General features: G+C 39.5%; 1 protein-coding gene across 1 annotated transcript in view; it reads right to left on the bottom strand.

Annotated features, from left to right (window-relative positions):
* The window catches only part of LOC103205966 (elongation factor 1-alpha 1-like), a 37,569-nt gene that overhangs the window by 19,770 nt on the left and 1,694 nt on the right, over positions 1-16,105 (bottom strand). The window lies entirely within an intron of this gene.

Genomic DNA, 16,105 nt, shown 5'->3' with positions numbered 1-16,105 from the left:
ATGATCATATCAATTGATGCAGAAAAGGCATTTGATAAAATCCAACACCCATTCCTGATCAAAACTCTCAGCCAAATAGGAATAGAAGGGACATTCCTCAACACAATAAAGGGCATCTATGCAAAACCAATAGCCAACATTATTCTTAATGGAGAGAGACTGAAACCATTCCCACTGCGAACAGGAACCAGACAAGGATGCCCTCTTTCACCACTTGTATTTAACATTGTACTGGAAGTCCTAGCCAGGGCAATAAGGCAAGAAAGGGAAATCAAAGGCATTCAAATTGGTAAGGAAGAAGCCAAACTATCTCTATTTGCTGATGATATGATCCTATACCTAGAAAACCCAAAAGACTCAGTCATATATCTACTGGAACTAATTGAGAGATTTAGCATTGTGGCAGGATACAAGATCAACATTCAAAAATCAGTTGCATTCCTCTACACCAGCAAAGAGATTGCTGAAAAAGAAATTAGGAAATCAATATCATTTACAATAGCTACCAAAAAAATAAAATACTTGGGAATAAATCTTACCATGGACTCTTGACCTGTACAAAGAAAACTATAAAAAAAACTACTTCAAGAAATCGTCAGAGATCTACATAAATGGAAGACTATACCATGCTCGTGGATAGGAAGACTGAACATTGTGAAATTCTACCCAAAGCAATCTATACATTCAATGCAATCCCAATCCAGATCCTATCAACATTATTTTAAGGATATGGAAAAACCAATCACTAACTTTATATGGAAAGGAAAGAGACCTTGGATAAGCAAAGCACTATTGAAGAAGAAGAACGAAGTAGGAGGTCTCACACTGCTGATCTCAAAACGTACTACACAGCTAAAGTAGTCAAAACTGCCTGGTATTAGTATAATGACAGACACATAGATGAATGGAATAGAATTGAGAACTCAGAAATTGATCCATCGACCTATGGTCAGCTGATCTTTGACAAAGGGCTGAAATCCATTAAATGCGGAAGAGAATGTTTATTTAATAATTGGTGCTGGCAAAACTGGACATCCATTTGCAGAAAAATGAAACAAGATATGTACTGCACACCATACACAAAATCTAACTCCAGATGGATCAAAGACTTAATTGTGAACTCCAAAACTATAAAGTTACTCAAGGAAAAACTAGGGGCAAATTTAGGGGACCTAATATATGGCACTGACTATCAAGCATAATACCAAATGCATAAACAGTAGAAGAGAAAGTAGATGAATGGGACCTTCTAAAAATTAAATTTTTATGTGCTTCCAAAGACTTCTTCAAAAGAGTTGAAAGAGAATCTACAGATTGGGAAAAAATATTTGGTAATGACATATCTGACAAGGGACTTATCTCTCGAATTTATGGAAAACTCCAACACCTCAATAACAAAAAGACAAACAGTCCAATTAAAAAATGGGCAGAAGACATGAATAGACACTTCACCAAGGAGGATATTCAGGCAGCCAACAAACATATGAAGAAATGCTCATGATCATTAGCCATTGTTGTTGTTGCTGTTGTTATGTGCTGTTGAGTCGGCCCTGACTCGTAGTGACTCCTCCTTGGGTTGCCGAGGCAGTATCACTACGGAAGTAGATTGCCCAACCTTCCTTCCGAGGAGTGGCTGGTGGATTTGAACCTCCAACCTTCTGGTTAGCAGTCAAGTGCCTTAGGCACTATGCTACCAGAGCTCCTCATTAGCCATTAGAGAGATACAAATCAAAACAACAAGATACCATCTTGCCTCAGCAATAGTAGCAAAGTTCAACAAGATAGAAAATAACAAATGCTGGCGAGGATACGGAGATATTGGGACTCTCATACCCTGCTGGTGGGACTGTGAAATGGTACAACCACTGTGGAAAGCAGTGTGGCAATTCCTTAAAAAGTTGGAATTAGAAATACCATTTGACCCAGCCATTCCTTTACTAGGTGTATAGCCTAAAGATGTGAGAGCCATGACAAGAAGAGACATATGCACGTCCATGTTCATCGCAGCACTATTTACAAGACAAAAAGATGGAAACAACCTAGGTGTCTATCAACTGAGGAATGGATATCCAAACTATGGTACAGTGTCCTCCATAAAAAGACACAATGGGATACTATGTAACCCTAAAGAATAACACAGAATCTGCAAAACACCACATAACATGGATGAACTTGGAGGACATTATGCTGAGTGAAATAAGTCAATCATAGAAGGACAAATATTGTATTAGTCTGTTATTGTAAAAGTCAAGGAAAGGTTTATCTATGGAAGGAAATTTTCTTTGTTGGTTACCAGGGGTGGGAGGGTAGGGTAGGGAACACTGTTAGATACATAGAGACAAGTATTGATTTGGGTGAAGAGAAGGGTAAAAAGAAAAAAAAAATAAAAAAGCAAGCAAGCAAGCCCTGGTGATCTACCTCTGAAAAATCAGCCATTGAAAACCTTATGGAGCACAGTTACACTCTGACACACGTGGGGTTGCCATTAGTCAAAGGAGACTCGATGGCAACTGGTTTTAATTCAAACATGTCACCTCCTCAGAGTCACTTTCCCTGTCCATCTTGGTTAACATGTTCTGTCCCCTCCCCAAAAACTACATATCACCCTATTTGGTTCCATTAGAGGGTTTCTTAAAATTTGTATGCTAATTTATTATGCTTTATTCACTGTCTCTCTAGATCTACATAAAACCTATGTGATGGCTAATTTTATGTGGCAGGAACTTTGCTTCTCTTGTTCACTTTCCTTAGCATGTGAGAGAGTGCCTGATGCAAACCTGATGAATGAATGAAGACCAAATCACTGCAGGGTGTACTGGCAGGAACATTAGGAACAGCGGAGGAACTACACTGCTCTGAGGATCTGCCTGCTTTCAGTGACCCTTGAGTCCTCATAGCAAATGTTATCTACAACCAGCTCGAATCCTGCATGGAAATTGACCACGCAAATGTTCTCGCCCTCCTCTCCAGCTGCCATCTCATGACACATCCTCTTCCTTCTCCAGACAGTCCGTTTCCTGCTGTGTCTTACTCAGTGAGAAGCTTCTTGTGGATTTAGAGTCTCCACATTCCAGTCCCCATCTGTTTGCATAAATATCAGCGGTGCTATATCTCTATCTCGTGGGCTGTAGCCCTGAGTCCTGCTGTGCTGATAACCATGTGGCATTGTCAAGGCCAACTCCAGTCTTGCTGGAGTCCTTAACGTAACCTGACATCAAGTGCTGATGGCCCTTCTCCCAGCCCTATGTCTTGGGTCCTGTCTGCCTTCTCTTCCCACTTCCAAGTTCATGGATGATTTCTGGCTGGCTGAGAAAAGGGAAGAATGGGGAGCAGAGAAGAGTGAAAGTCAGAAGCCTAAGATGCTTTGTGTGTACACACAGGGAGATGGTAGACCATATTTTTCCATATGGATTTTTATACTGCTCTGGAGTCCTTCCCCCTACCCCCTGCCCTTAGTGAGTTTAAATCATGGAATAGTAGAGCTGAGAGGGACCTTGGGGGTCAGTCAGTCAAACCTTCTCATTTTACTAATGAAGAAACTGAGGTGTGAGAAGAGGATGGAAAGCAGAAATAGCCTTTATTGAGGGCTTACTGATCTGCTTCCATATTCATAGTTCCAAGCCCCACAGCCAATGACTGGCATAGTTGGGACCACACAGTGCTAAATGAACACTTTCATTTCCCACATAAGCTTTTTCCTTCTATTTATACAGTCATATCACACATAAGAAAGGGCTTGACGTTAACATATATCATAAAGTATCTTTACTTGACATTCTTGTCTCAAAACGTAAATGGGTTTTCCCTCTGTATTACTCAATACGTTTTGAGTACTTCCTGAATAATAAATTCAAAATAAGATTGAAGAGAAAAAGAAAGAAAAAAAAAAACCTGAAGGAAATGACAGGTGGAAAAATAAACTTTGGGAGTTACATTTCACTTGACAAAACCTTTAACACATATCAGGTTCTCTGTGACATATTCTTCATTGCTCTCCTAGTCTTGAAACTGGGACTGTAGGAATGCTGGTCACCAGGGCAAAAGGTAACTTTTGTTGTTTCTTTAGGTTGTACACTGCCATATCCGATTACAAAAATGTTATGCAACTCAGGACATTACAGCCTTCCACGCCTCCTCCATAAAAGGACAAGCAAAACAGTATTTCTTGGAAAGACAGGTATTTACCAATGCTCTGTGTCTAGATGGAGCTGGCACTGCCGCTCCAGTCTGTTTAGAAGCAGGATTTAAAAGTGTTGGCACACAGCACAAAGAAAGTCCCTTACCTATTCAGCATTGAATTCAACTGCACAATACATGTAGCAAGATTTCTTTTTTTTCCCCCTTCCCTTCTTGGTTTAATGACCTCAAATGTACTAACATCCTGTCTTACCTAATCCCGTAACAAGTTCTATCAAATGCCAGGACAGAATCAGACAGCATTGCAGGCAGTGAGATCATTCATTAAGAATTCATTTTTATTCCAAAAATCAGGAGTGCCAGACCCTTTAATTTATCACACAATTAGCTGGGCACTTTAAGATAAATGTTTAAACCAATTTTTTTTTTTCTTTTTTCTACCTTTCTCCTGTCATAAACCTTTTAAGAACCTGATGGCCCTCTCCCCAGAAAAAATATGTATATGTTAAAACATTTCCACACAACTGCTAGGGTTCAAAGATCTTTTGAAGCCTACCCAGAAGTCCCCTAAGAATCTAGTGTAAAATCTCCTGCTGTAAATAAACTCTAACACAAGTTCATTTTGTTTACAGACGCTTCCTTGTACTGGATCCTGGTGCCTGGAGTGTTCCAGGATGACCTCCTCTGGGGCTACTTTAGTATCTGGATGATATATGACTTTTTCTTGTTTAGGCTACAAGAACATCCCTACCCGGTTTCTGGTCAAACTTAACTGTCAGCATGGCTGTGCCTCTCACCCAATAAGCCGGCTACTCCAGGAACACTCAAGGCAGGGCGGCTCTACTCTGATGTTCTTAGGTCCTGCTTGTTAATTTGTCAGCCTGGATCTGGTCGCCACTCTTTTCTTCCCATTACTTTCCTTGTCTGTCATTTACTGCACTTTTTTTAAAAATAAATGATTTTTTCCTTTACCATAAAAGTAACAACTTCCTCTTTCTATTCAGTTTCTTGTCATTTTCTCCAAAAGCATCCTTTAACTTTTCATACCTTTGCCCCTTGGGAATTATCATAGCCCACCTCTCTAAACAGGAAATCCTGTCAGTTCTCTGTTCTGCTTGGGGGGTTTCTCCTTTAGGGGTGAGTAGTGTAATGGGAGGAGAATAAGCTTTGGTGTCAGACAGACCTGGGTTCAACCCACTAGTTGAGTGACTGTGACCAAGTAACATAAACAAAGTCTCAATTTTCTAATATGAGAAAATGGGGATGACGATGTTGTGCCTCTCTCACGTCTTTGGAGAAATGACTGTTCAAATCCTGTTCACTTTTAACTGGTCTATTTGTCTCTACTATTGAAATGTAACAATTCTTTATATATTCTGGATACAAGTCCCTTATTATATAGATGATTTGCACATATTTTCTCTTATTCTTTGAGTTACCTTTTCATGTTCTTAGTGGTATCCTTTGAAGCACAAAAGTGTTACATTTTGATGAAGTCATGCGTCTATTTTTTCATTGTTTGTGTTTTTGGTATCACATCTAAGAAACCACTGCCTAATCCAAAGTCATGAAAATTTACTCCTATGCTTTCTTCTAAGAGTTTTATAGTTTCAGCTCTTACATGTAGTTCTAGGATCCATAGGACATCCAGACAGACAAGCACCATTTGTTTAAAAGACTATTCTTGCTCCATTGAATTGTCCTGGCTCCCTTGTTGAAAAGTTTTTACTAAAAATATAAGAGTTCATCTCTAGACTCCGAATTATATTCCATTGACCTCTATGAGTCTATCCTTCTGCCAATGCTATACCATCTTATTACTCTATCTTTATGTTGTTGTTGTTGTTATTTGCCGTCGAGTCATAGTATGTTTTAAATCAAGAAGGGTGAGCTCTCTGACTTGTTTCTTCCTTTTTAAAGATTGTTTTAGCTAATCTGGGTCCCTTTCATGCCTACATGAATTTTATGATCAGCTTGTCAATTTCTGCAAAAAAGCCACCTAGGATTCTGATAGAGACAACATGGCATTTGTAACTCAGATTGGGTAGTATTGCCATTTGAACAATATTAAGTCCTCTAAACCATGAACACTGAATGTCTTTCCATTTATTTAGATCATCTTTGCTTTCTTTAACCAATGTTTTACAGTTTTCAGTGTACATGTCTTACAATTCTTTTGTTAAATTTATTTCTAATTATTTTGTTCTCTTTGATGCTATTGTAAATGGAATTGTTTCTTTTTCAGAGTGTTCACTGCTAATATAGAGCAATACATTTGATTTTTGTATATTGACCTTGTATCCTGCAACCTTGTTGAACTTTGTTTTATTAAGTTTATGGACTGAGATCTTAATTATTTTTATGTATCCAAAGCAGAGGTAGATCCTGGCCCACAAACCTATACCATTAAATTGCATTGTAAATACTGAGAGCTCATGCTGCCACCCCCTCCCCCCCGGGGCTGCTGGGATGCTGTTACTTCCGGATCATGGTTTTGATGGCATTGCTACTTTCACTGACAGCCCATTTCATTGTCTGGAGAGAAAAGATTCCGAGATAAATGGTAAAACATGAAGCTATTTTCCTTGGAAGTGGTTTTATAAACAGAGGTCCAGTTCCTAGGCTACTTAAGCCTAATCAAATAGGCATTACTAGGTGAGGATGCTACAGGGACTGGCCTCCCCTTCCTCAAAGCAAAAGAATTTATAGTTTGTGAAAGCACAGAATTAATAGTTTGGGAATGAACTGTTACAAAATACCCTTCCTATAATAGAGACTTCTTGTCGGTTTTAACATATACACTTCATTTCTCTTTACCCAGCCCCTTGTTTCCAAATTGAGGCAGAGTCCCACTGTACATTACTTTGAAGGGCAGCAGTGATATTTTTATAAAAACTGCTAAAATGGACACAAATTATTTTTTTCCATTAGACTGTACTTCACTTCAGGTCTAAAAGCTGATTTCCAGCCAGCTAGCACTCAGAGACCTACTTTGCATCTTGATTCATGAGTCACTGATTTGAACATGCACTTGCCCAGAATACCCAGGCATGTGAAAGGATCAAAATATCACACTTTGATTGATTCAGAAAGTTATTTTCTACCACCATGCAGTCTGAGAGTTTCTATGCCGCATCTGACTAAGTGGGGAGGCGAAAGAGCAGGCAGCCAGGAGTCACTCTGTGAAAGATCTCGTCCCTCCTCTCAGGCACCAGGATCCCAGGGAGTAAAAAGCCCAGGTCTCCATGGCAATATGTGCCTGCATGAAGCTCATCTGAGCATAATCTGGGTATCAGAGTCATCTTTTGAAGGGATCCTGGTATTTCGGTTTGACGAAAATCGAGAAACATTTCAGAAAGAAAATCGGATTTGTGTGTAAATGAAGAATATTCCTGAAAAGAAACTCTGTTACGAAACTGAAATCTGGAGACCGCGGTGGTGCTAAGTTGAGTCATCAGTTCCCTTTACACCCTAATAATTGACGGCACTTTGATCACAATGACTGCTCTGGGTGATGCTTTCTTGTTTGCTTTTTTAAGTACTTCCTTGTGTAAACAGGTTGTCTCACTACCGTCTTGCAAACATGTTTACATTTGGGGGATCATGGGGAACATCTGTTAGAAACAGATTTCACACTTTTCTGTCAACTTAGGGAAATTTGAATCATATTTCTTGATAATATAAAAATGCTCTTGGAGAACGTAATGAAGTTCTACTGGAAGGGGGCTTGATGGGATATTTTGATTGCTTTCATCTCTCTCTCTCTCTCTCTCTCTATGTATATATATATATATATATCCTGAAAGTTTCAGTTGAAGCAGTTAGAAACAGATGTTAACTATTTATCATTTTTGTAGACTGGGACAATGAGGTACAGAGAAGTTAAGTATCCTGGTCAGTGACTCAAAAAGTGATGGGGGGGTGGGGGGGTGGGAGAGCTGGAGTGGGGGTGGAGTCACACACATCACAGTTCTTTTGATTTACATACAGATCCTTCTTCAACACCAAAGAAATCCTCAGGTATAGAGGGTATTTTGGTTCTCCAGTGCTGCTATAACAAGCATACCACAAATGGATGACTGTAACAAACAGGCATTTATTCTCTTACAGTTTAGCAGGCCAGAAATCCAACTTCAAAGTGCCAGCTCTAGGCGCTGGGTGAAGGCCCTTTGACCTTTGGCTTCAGTTCAGCCTCTTGCTCCCAGCCCACTGGAGATGGAGGCGTCTCTTAACTCAGGCAGCTGCTGGCTGCTGAGGCTGACAAATCCAAGGTTGACAAGTAAAATGGCACAGTCCCAAGATTACCAAGCAACACAGAAGGCCACGAGTTCAAGTCCAGAACAGTCTCAAGATTGTCAGGCAACATGGCAGGCTGCTGAATGAAGACTTGGCTAAATGCAGGATCCAAGCATGCCAAAAATCACAAGACTTTTCTCAAAGCTTCTTATATACTGGAAGCAGACCAGATCCCTAAGGGAGCTACTCAGCTGCTCACAGTAGATTTCACCATGGAGTTGATTACTAGTCCCATCATGGGGAATAACTACACCCAGCTGCCCAGCCACTCAAAACCAGGCCCAGCCAAGTTGACACATAACCTTAACCACCACAGAGGTACTGTGATTGTATTTCCAGAAAATTTTACAATCCCTCCCCATTGTATCAAGATCTGAGAGAAGGCAAAAGGCAGGTTGAGTGACAGACTCTAAAAGGGGCTGTTTCATGATCCAGGCCTTGATCTAGGTATGTGTGGAGGTGAGGGAGGTGCATACAAAATGGACAGGAACAAAAGTGGAAGAAGAAGATGAATGCACAAGAAGATTTTAGGCAAAATGCTCTACTGAATCATCAGTACTGACTCTGTTCCTGCCACATCAGAGGCACAAAGCTCCTCTGAGAGAGCACCAATACTCTCTGACCCTTAGTCTTGGCAGGAGTGATCTTGGTGCAAAGAGAAAGGCCTTGCTGTCATTAGGAAACAGGAGAAGTGACAGATTTCACTGAGATGCTCCAAAGGCAGCATCACTCTTAGACCGGGGCAAGAAGGGCCCTGCCCTCCTTTAGTCAGCCAGGGAATCCTTGCCCCCACTCTATCTCAAACTCATTATCTGCCCTTCCATGACCCAGACTTTCCTACCCTTCTGGCCCCAAGTGAGATTCTAAGATCAATGGAGGCCTTTTTCTTGGGACCATCATTCCTTGGGTGGGCTATTCCACCTAAAGGGTGACCAAATGGCTAACAGACAGCTGTGCACAAGGGGTGTGGGTGTACCTGGGACATGTGGAATGGTTTGGAGGTGTGGTGAGAAGGAGAAGGAAAGAAAGGACAGGCTGTATACTACATCCCCATGTTCCAACTTGAACTCTAAGCAGCCTACAAATTCTAAATTAGAACCTGGCCTTCTAAAAGGTCATCACCTCAAGGGAGAACAAGAGTTTGTTAGCTTGATTTATAACATTTCAATCTCTAAACATAAAGCATGTGTGGTTCAATTGTACCCATGCCCTAAGCCCCACAAATATTGGGGCTGGGCCTGTCCAGGGGCCAGCTAGGTCAGGGCTGCACAGCCTGCAGGTTGTAGGTGGGCACCTAGGGATTATGCACACCCAGCTGTGCAGATACTGACCTTCTGGATGAAGAAGTGGAAGGGCTGCAAGGAGCTTTAAGAATGTTGAGGTCCAACAAAGGTTTCCTGTCGTTTCAGGAAGATTGTGCAAAAGAGAGGTTAACTAAATCTTTCCTTGTCTGGCTGCTATGCAGCCAAATACATCAGGGTCTTGCTATGGGCTAACTAAGCAAATCTTAATCTTTAAAAAAAATAATCACCTAATACTTTCATCTCTTGTGGTTTCTTTTTTGCATCCATACTTCATAACGCATTTATCAGCAGCTAGTTTAACAACTTGATGGTGCCAGTGGGAACCTAACCACTAGCAGTTAGACATGTCAAGTAAGGACTAAATAAAACACAGTCAGGAAAATAAAAATACAAATGAATGTTAGGCTGAACTGTAAGAAATAATTAAGTAGGTATACATCAAATGCATAAATATGTTTCATTTTTAAAGGCCCACACAGGTTACACTCACTTTTAGGAGTTTCCCAAAGTAATTTAAAATTATGTGATGTTGCTTCCTGTTTTTCAGTCCTTTCATCGGTTTATGAGGAGCCCAGATGGTGCAGTGGCTAAACGCTCAGCTGCTAGCTGAGAAGGTCAGTGGTTTGAACCCACCAACAGTTGTGGCAGTCTGCTTTTGTACAGATTTACAGCCTTGGAAACCCTATGGAGCAGTTCTACTCTGTCCTACAGGGTCACTATGAGTTGGAATCATAGCAATTCTATGTTACCACTGTGTAAGAAACGTGAAGGACAGCGCAATTTCCCTGATTTTAGTCATTAAAGTCTGCTTTGAAAGGTTTCATTTTTAGATTTTAAACTTTAAAACGTGGGACTCCAAGCTTCAAAGTAATCATTTAAGATTGAGCCATTGTAACAATAGATTGCTCCAACATTTTCTCTTGGATTTAATGAACCTCTCACTTCAACTCTATGCTCCTAAGTTCCCTACTGATCTTCAGAAGGAGGAAAAGAAAATTAAGGGCAGAGGCTTGTTGGCATCAGAATGTATTTCACACATTTTCCTTTTCATTTTTGATGCAGGGCTGACCAGAAAAAGACCTTTCTATATTTTGAAGCTGAAGTTTCAGGAATACTAGAACATTTCAAACATACTTCTTCCATAAAATTATCCTCAGGAGCCAAAAGCAGCTCTAGGGAAATAGCCACTTCTTTTTTGCCCTTACTAGCTTATTTTAATTAAGTGCATAATCATGAAAAGCAACCTACATTCTGAATGAACAAATAAATACAATAGTAGGGTGAGAAGAATTTGTGAGGTTGGCTCGTACAATGTGCTATGGAAAGTTTGACCACGAAGTGGTTGATTCTGATTAAATACCTCCAATGAGAAGGTATTATACCTCCTAAGCAACTCTAACCGGAGAAAGAGATGTGCAGTATCACTGCATATGTCATTAAAGAGTTGTCTCTGAGGCAAACATGCCTCTTTGAAGCCTAAAAACCTTGGTCCTTGGTCTGCTTCCAGAGCTACCAGGGCAAGAATAACAAACACCCACACAAGTATTAGGGAGCAATCATTGTTCTATATTCTCTTTTTGTCCCAAGTCTTTTCTTGAGGTAATGGTTTCTTGTTCCTGAGAATGTCACTTGGGACATGATTTCACATATTTTCGCTATCACTGTCTTGGGCCACTGTGCTTTCAGGGGGAAAAAGAAATTAATCTCTAAATTTAAAAATAGTCACTTTAATAGATTATAGCCAATGACATACTTGTTGATAAAGCCACTAAAACAGGAACTCAAGTGCAGCATAATTTTACCAGTGAACAGGCAGAATTAGCTATAGCCTTCTTAATCCTACAATGCAGGTCACGGCTTCATTAACTTTTTGGGTAGCTTCATCCCCTCAATGACTAGGACTGAACCTGTAGAAATTACACCCCTCAAGGACCTTTCATATATTGCTATTGAGTTTTGTTTTCCACATTCTCTATTTGTGAAGTCGATCTTTATATTTATTTTATACACACACACACACACACACACACACACATAGATAACTGTAGGGCTTGACACTTATTATTAAATACCAACTCTCTCAGGTCTACTCCCTTGTTCCCCCTCACTCCCCTTCTATTTTCTTCAGCTTATCTACTCTGTGGCAAAGGAACATCTGACAAAGAAAACGGAATTGTGCAGAAGGGATTTTTTTCATCCTGAAATTGCACTGACCTTACAAAGCAATGGGCAGTCAGGGTGAAAACAAACTCAATAAACAATACCCTATAGGAATTGGCTCAGGGTGTATGCTGTGTGGCTCCTCCTTGGTAAACTCTGAGAGGAAACTTTGAATAAATATTTGTCATATTTATTTATTTCTCCTACTGAGAACTATCTATGACAAGAGGATGTTTAATGATGAAACAGATTTCAGGATTTCTGTTCTACGCAGTGTCCTGCCCATGCGGCATGAGGACTGATTCAAGTCCTGGCCTCATAATGAAACCAGACACAATTAACTTCCTTTTTTTCTTAAACCTCCCCCTCACCTGGAGGATGTCTTGAGATGACACAGAGTTAGTCATGTATCACTACATTAAATACCAAATAAAAGATTGGTACTCATTATCATTAACAATATCAGTATGTAAAAAGTCCCCCTAGGAAGATGGACAGTATTTGCTCTGCATGGAAAAAATCCTTACTCAAGCCAGGGATCCCTACAAGTCTCAAGAGGAGAAAGATGACATTCCAACTCGAGTTATTTCCTCTTCTAATCAACATAACAAGGAGAGGTCAAGAAGTGTCCTGTCAGAGATGAGTGGGCACTGGACTACACTTACATGGCTTGTTACTAAAAGTGAACAGCCAAAGAAATCACAAAGCACTCTTTGTCTAATCCCCTCCACCCCCAGACTTCTGGGAAACAGCTTGACTATGAGATCACAGACAGAGGTGGCCGATACACATATTGGTTACCAGGTGAACTCTTTCCTTCGCAAAGTCTGAAGGAAAAACATCAAATGGCTGGGGCAGTAGAGAAGGCCTACCATCTCTCTGTTGTTGTTAGGTGCTAGTGAGTCAGTTCCAACTCAGAGTGACCCCATGAACAACAGAATGAAACACTGTCCAGTCCTGCACCATTGTCACCATTGTTGCTATGCTTGAGCCCATTGTTGCAGCACTGTGTCAATCCATCTCTTTGCGGGTCTTCTCTTTTTCATTGACTCTCTACCTAGCATGATATCCTTCTCTATGGCCCCTCCTGATAACCAGATCAAAGTATGAGAGACAAAATCTTGCCATACTTGCTTATAAGGAGCATTCTGGCTGTACTTCTCCCAAGACAGATTTGTTCATTCTTCTGGCAGTCCATGGTATAGTCAATATTCTTCCCCAACACCACACTTCAAATGCATCAATTCTATTTCAGTCTTCCTTATTCATTGTCCAGCTTTCACATGCATATGAAGCCATCTCTCTAGCCTCAAACAAATGAAACCACTACAAAAATACACAGAAATGTAGAACCTAGGACTTCTTGTCTTAGTGCCACCCAGAAATTTCTTCAGTCTTAGCTATTTTCAACTGCCAACCATTTTATTGAGAACAGACAGATGATCTGTCCCACTGGGCTTTCCATATGCTGGTTCTCCTATCAGGAATCAATCACTATTCTTGAGCTCTTCATCCCATCTCCTCTCTCTCACTTAAACAATTTGTCTTATATTTATCCTTACCCTCTCTATGACATCAATTTTTCTCTCTCTTGAACCATTTCCATTGTCATATAAACATGCTTAGTATTTCCATCTTAAAATCCTTCCCTGACTCTACATCTTCTTCTACCTAATACCTCTTTCTCTGCTTCTGTTTGGAAGGAAAACCCTTGAAAAAGTTGTCTATACTTGCTGGCTTTATTTTCTCATTTCTCGTTCTTTCCCTAGCCAGTTTTAAGTAGGCTTTTGTGCTACTCTAGAGAAATTACTTTTATCAATGTCACCAGTGAGCTCCATCTTTCCAGTTCCATGCTCAATTTATGTAACTGGTTTTACATGAACTTCTCAGCATCGTTTGACACTGGAGCCCACTTCTTCCATGAAACAACTTCTTCTGGTGGCATCAGCAATATCACTCAGTCCTGGCTTTTCCATCTGCCTCACCTTTGACTCCTTCTCAGTCTCCTTTGTTACTGCTTCTTCCTTTGCTCCTGCTTCTTTGTTCAACCTGTAAATATTAGTGTGTCATGGGACTCAATACTTAGACTTTATCTTTTCTCTAACTCTGCTTACTTAATGCCTATATGACTTTAAATATTAGCTATATGCTTAGGACTCCCAAATTTAGTTTGTTTTGTCCTGACCTCCTCTCTGATTTCCATATCCTCTCATCTCCTCAGTATCTTCACTTGTACATCTAACATGCATCTCAAATAAACATGGTCAGAACAGAATGCCTGTTATGACCTTCTCTCCAAACCTGCTTCCCTACAGTCTTTTTCATCACAGTTGCTCAGAACAAAAATCTGAAGAGAATCAAAGACAATATTCAGACTTCTACGTGCACTACTCCCATTAGGGAATACTGAAGTAGAATTGATGCATTTGAATTGTGGTGTTGGGGAAGAATATTGAATATACCACGGACTGCCAGAAGAATGAACAAATCTGTCTTGGAAGAAGTATAGCCAGAATGTTCCTTATAAGCAAGGATGACAAGATTTTGTCTCTCAAAATGTCTATATAAATATATATATATCAAACTGAGCCACTTTTTCTTTACTCAGCATTTCTCAAAATGCTTTACATCCTTAAAAATTAATAAAATCAAACTCACTGCCACCGAGTCAAATCCAACTCATAGCGACCCCCATTGGGTTTCCAAGGCTATAAATCTTTATGGAAGCAGATCACCCCATCTTTCTTCCACAGAGAAGCTGGTGGGTTTGAACCACTGATCTTCTGGCTAGCAGCCAAATGCCTTATCACTATGCCACCAGAGCTCCTTAAAAATGAATAAAGCCTCCACAAAAAAATTTTTATGCAGGTTATGGATATCTGCCACATGAGAAATTAAAACAGAAATTTAAAAATTATGGAATTCTTTTATTTAGAATAATAATAATAAAATGAAAATATGATAACATATGAAAAATAATTATATTTTTCTGAAACAAGAGTGAGACAAGTGACGTGGCTTTACATTTTTGCATATCTCTTTGGTGTCTGGCTTAATAGAGGACTGCTAAATTCTCCTATCTGCTTCTCCACTCAATCTGTTGTGATATGTTGTTTTGATTGAAGGATACAGAGAAAATCTAGCCTCATACAGATACATAGTTGGAAATGGGTAAAGTATTTTTTTTTAAATAATTATGGATATTCCTCTTCATCCTATAATAAAGAATTAAACACTATGTATTTTGAGTAAAAAGGGGACGTTTTTTAAATGTCTATTTCAAAATGTAGAATCTGCAACCCTATGAATAAACTTTTCTTACTCTGTTTCATAAACTCTATTGGCCTAGTTTGCCCTTTGCATAGGTCTTTCATCTGTGCATGATTTTCTAACAGCACACATTGGTCATTTGGAAATACTGAATTAATGAGTTATAAAACTCTTCTAAATATTGACATATTTCATTTTTAATATCAAAAGATCACTGATATCACCATCAATTTCATCAGGAAACAACTCTTTCAGTATTGGAAAGCTGTCAAATGCATAATGGCAGATACACGTTTTGCAAAATTCTAATTTTTGTTTAAAGCTGGAATTTTATAATTGGTAACAAATTCTTCTAGTTATTTTCATTGACGTGTCAGGCCCAGTTCATCATTTGTTGAGAAAAATGTCTGTCAAATAAATACTCAATAATAAAGAAATAAAACCAAACTCACTGCCATTGAATCAACTCCAACTAACAGTGACCCCCACTGGGTTTCCAAGGCGGTCAATCTTTGCAGAAGCAGACTGCCTCATCTTTCTTCCATGAAGTGGCTGATGGGTTTGAATCACTAATCTTTTTGTTAGCAGCCAAATGCCTTAATCACTATACCACCAGAGTTCCTTGTCAAATAAATACACAAGTCTGAATAACTAGATATCTCAGTTGTTCTTTTTTTTTTTTTTTTATATGCAACACAGCCTTTATTACATTAATTTAGCCTTCTTACAAGGCAGCTTATATATAAACATTATATGTTTTTGTCCTAATCAGTATCAAGTGTTGCAACCAACCCTATTCCCACAAGTTTTTCATCAAATCCTTAAAGAACCATTAGACACAAGTGAAAAACACCCTTTTCAGTTATCAAAGTTTCAGCAGAGTAAACACCAGAGTTACAAAATTTTGGTGTTGATCAAAAAAACAAACAGGTTTCTCA

This window comes from Orycteropus afer, unplaced genomic scaffold (genome assembly GCF_000298275.1).
Source record: "Orycteropus afer afer isolate SDZICR_OR568_19922 unplaced genomic scaffold, OryAfe1.0 scaffold00011, whole genome shotgun sequence".
NCBI classification, from domain to species: Eukaryota; Metazoa; Chordata; class Mammalia; order Tubulidentata; family Orycteropodidae; genus Orycteropus; species Orycteropus afer.
This window is presented reverse-complemented; position numbering and strand designations above follow the sequence as displayed.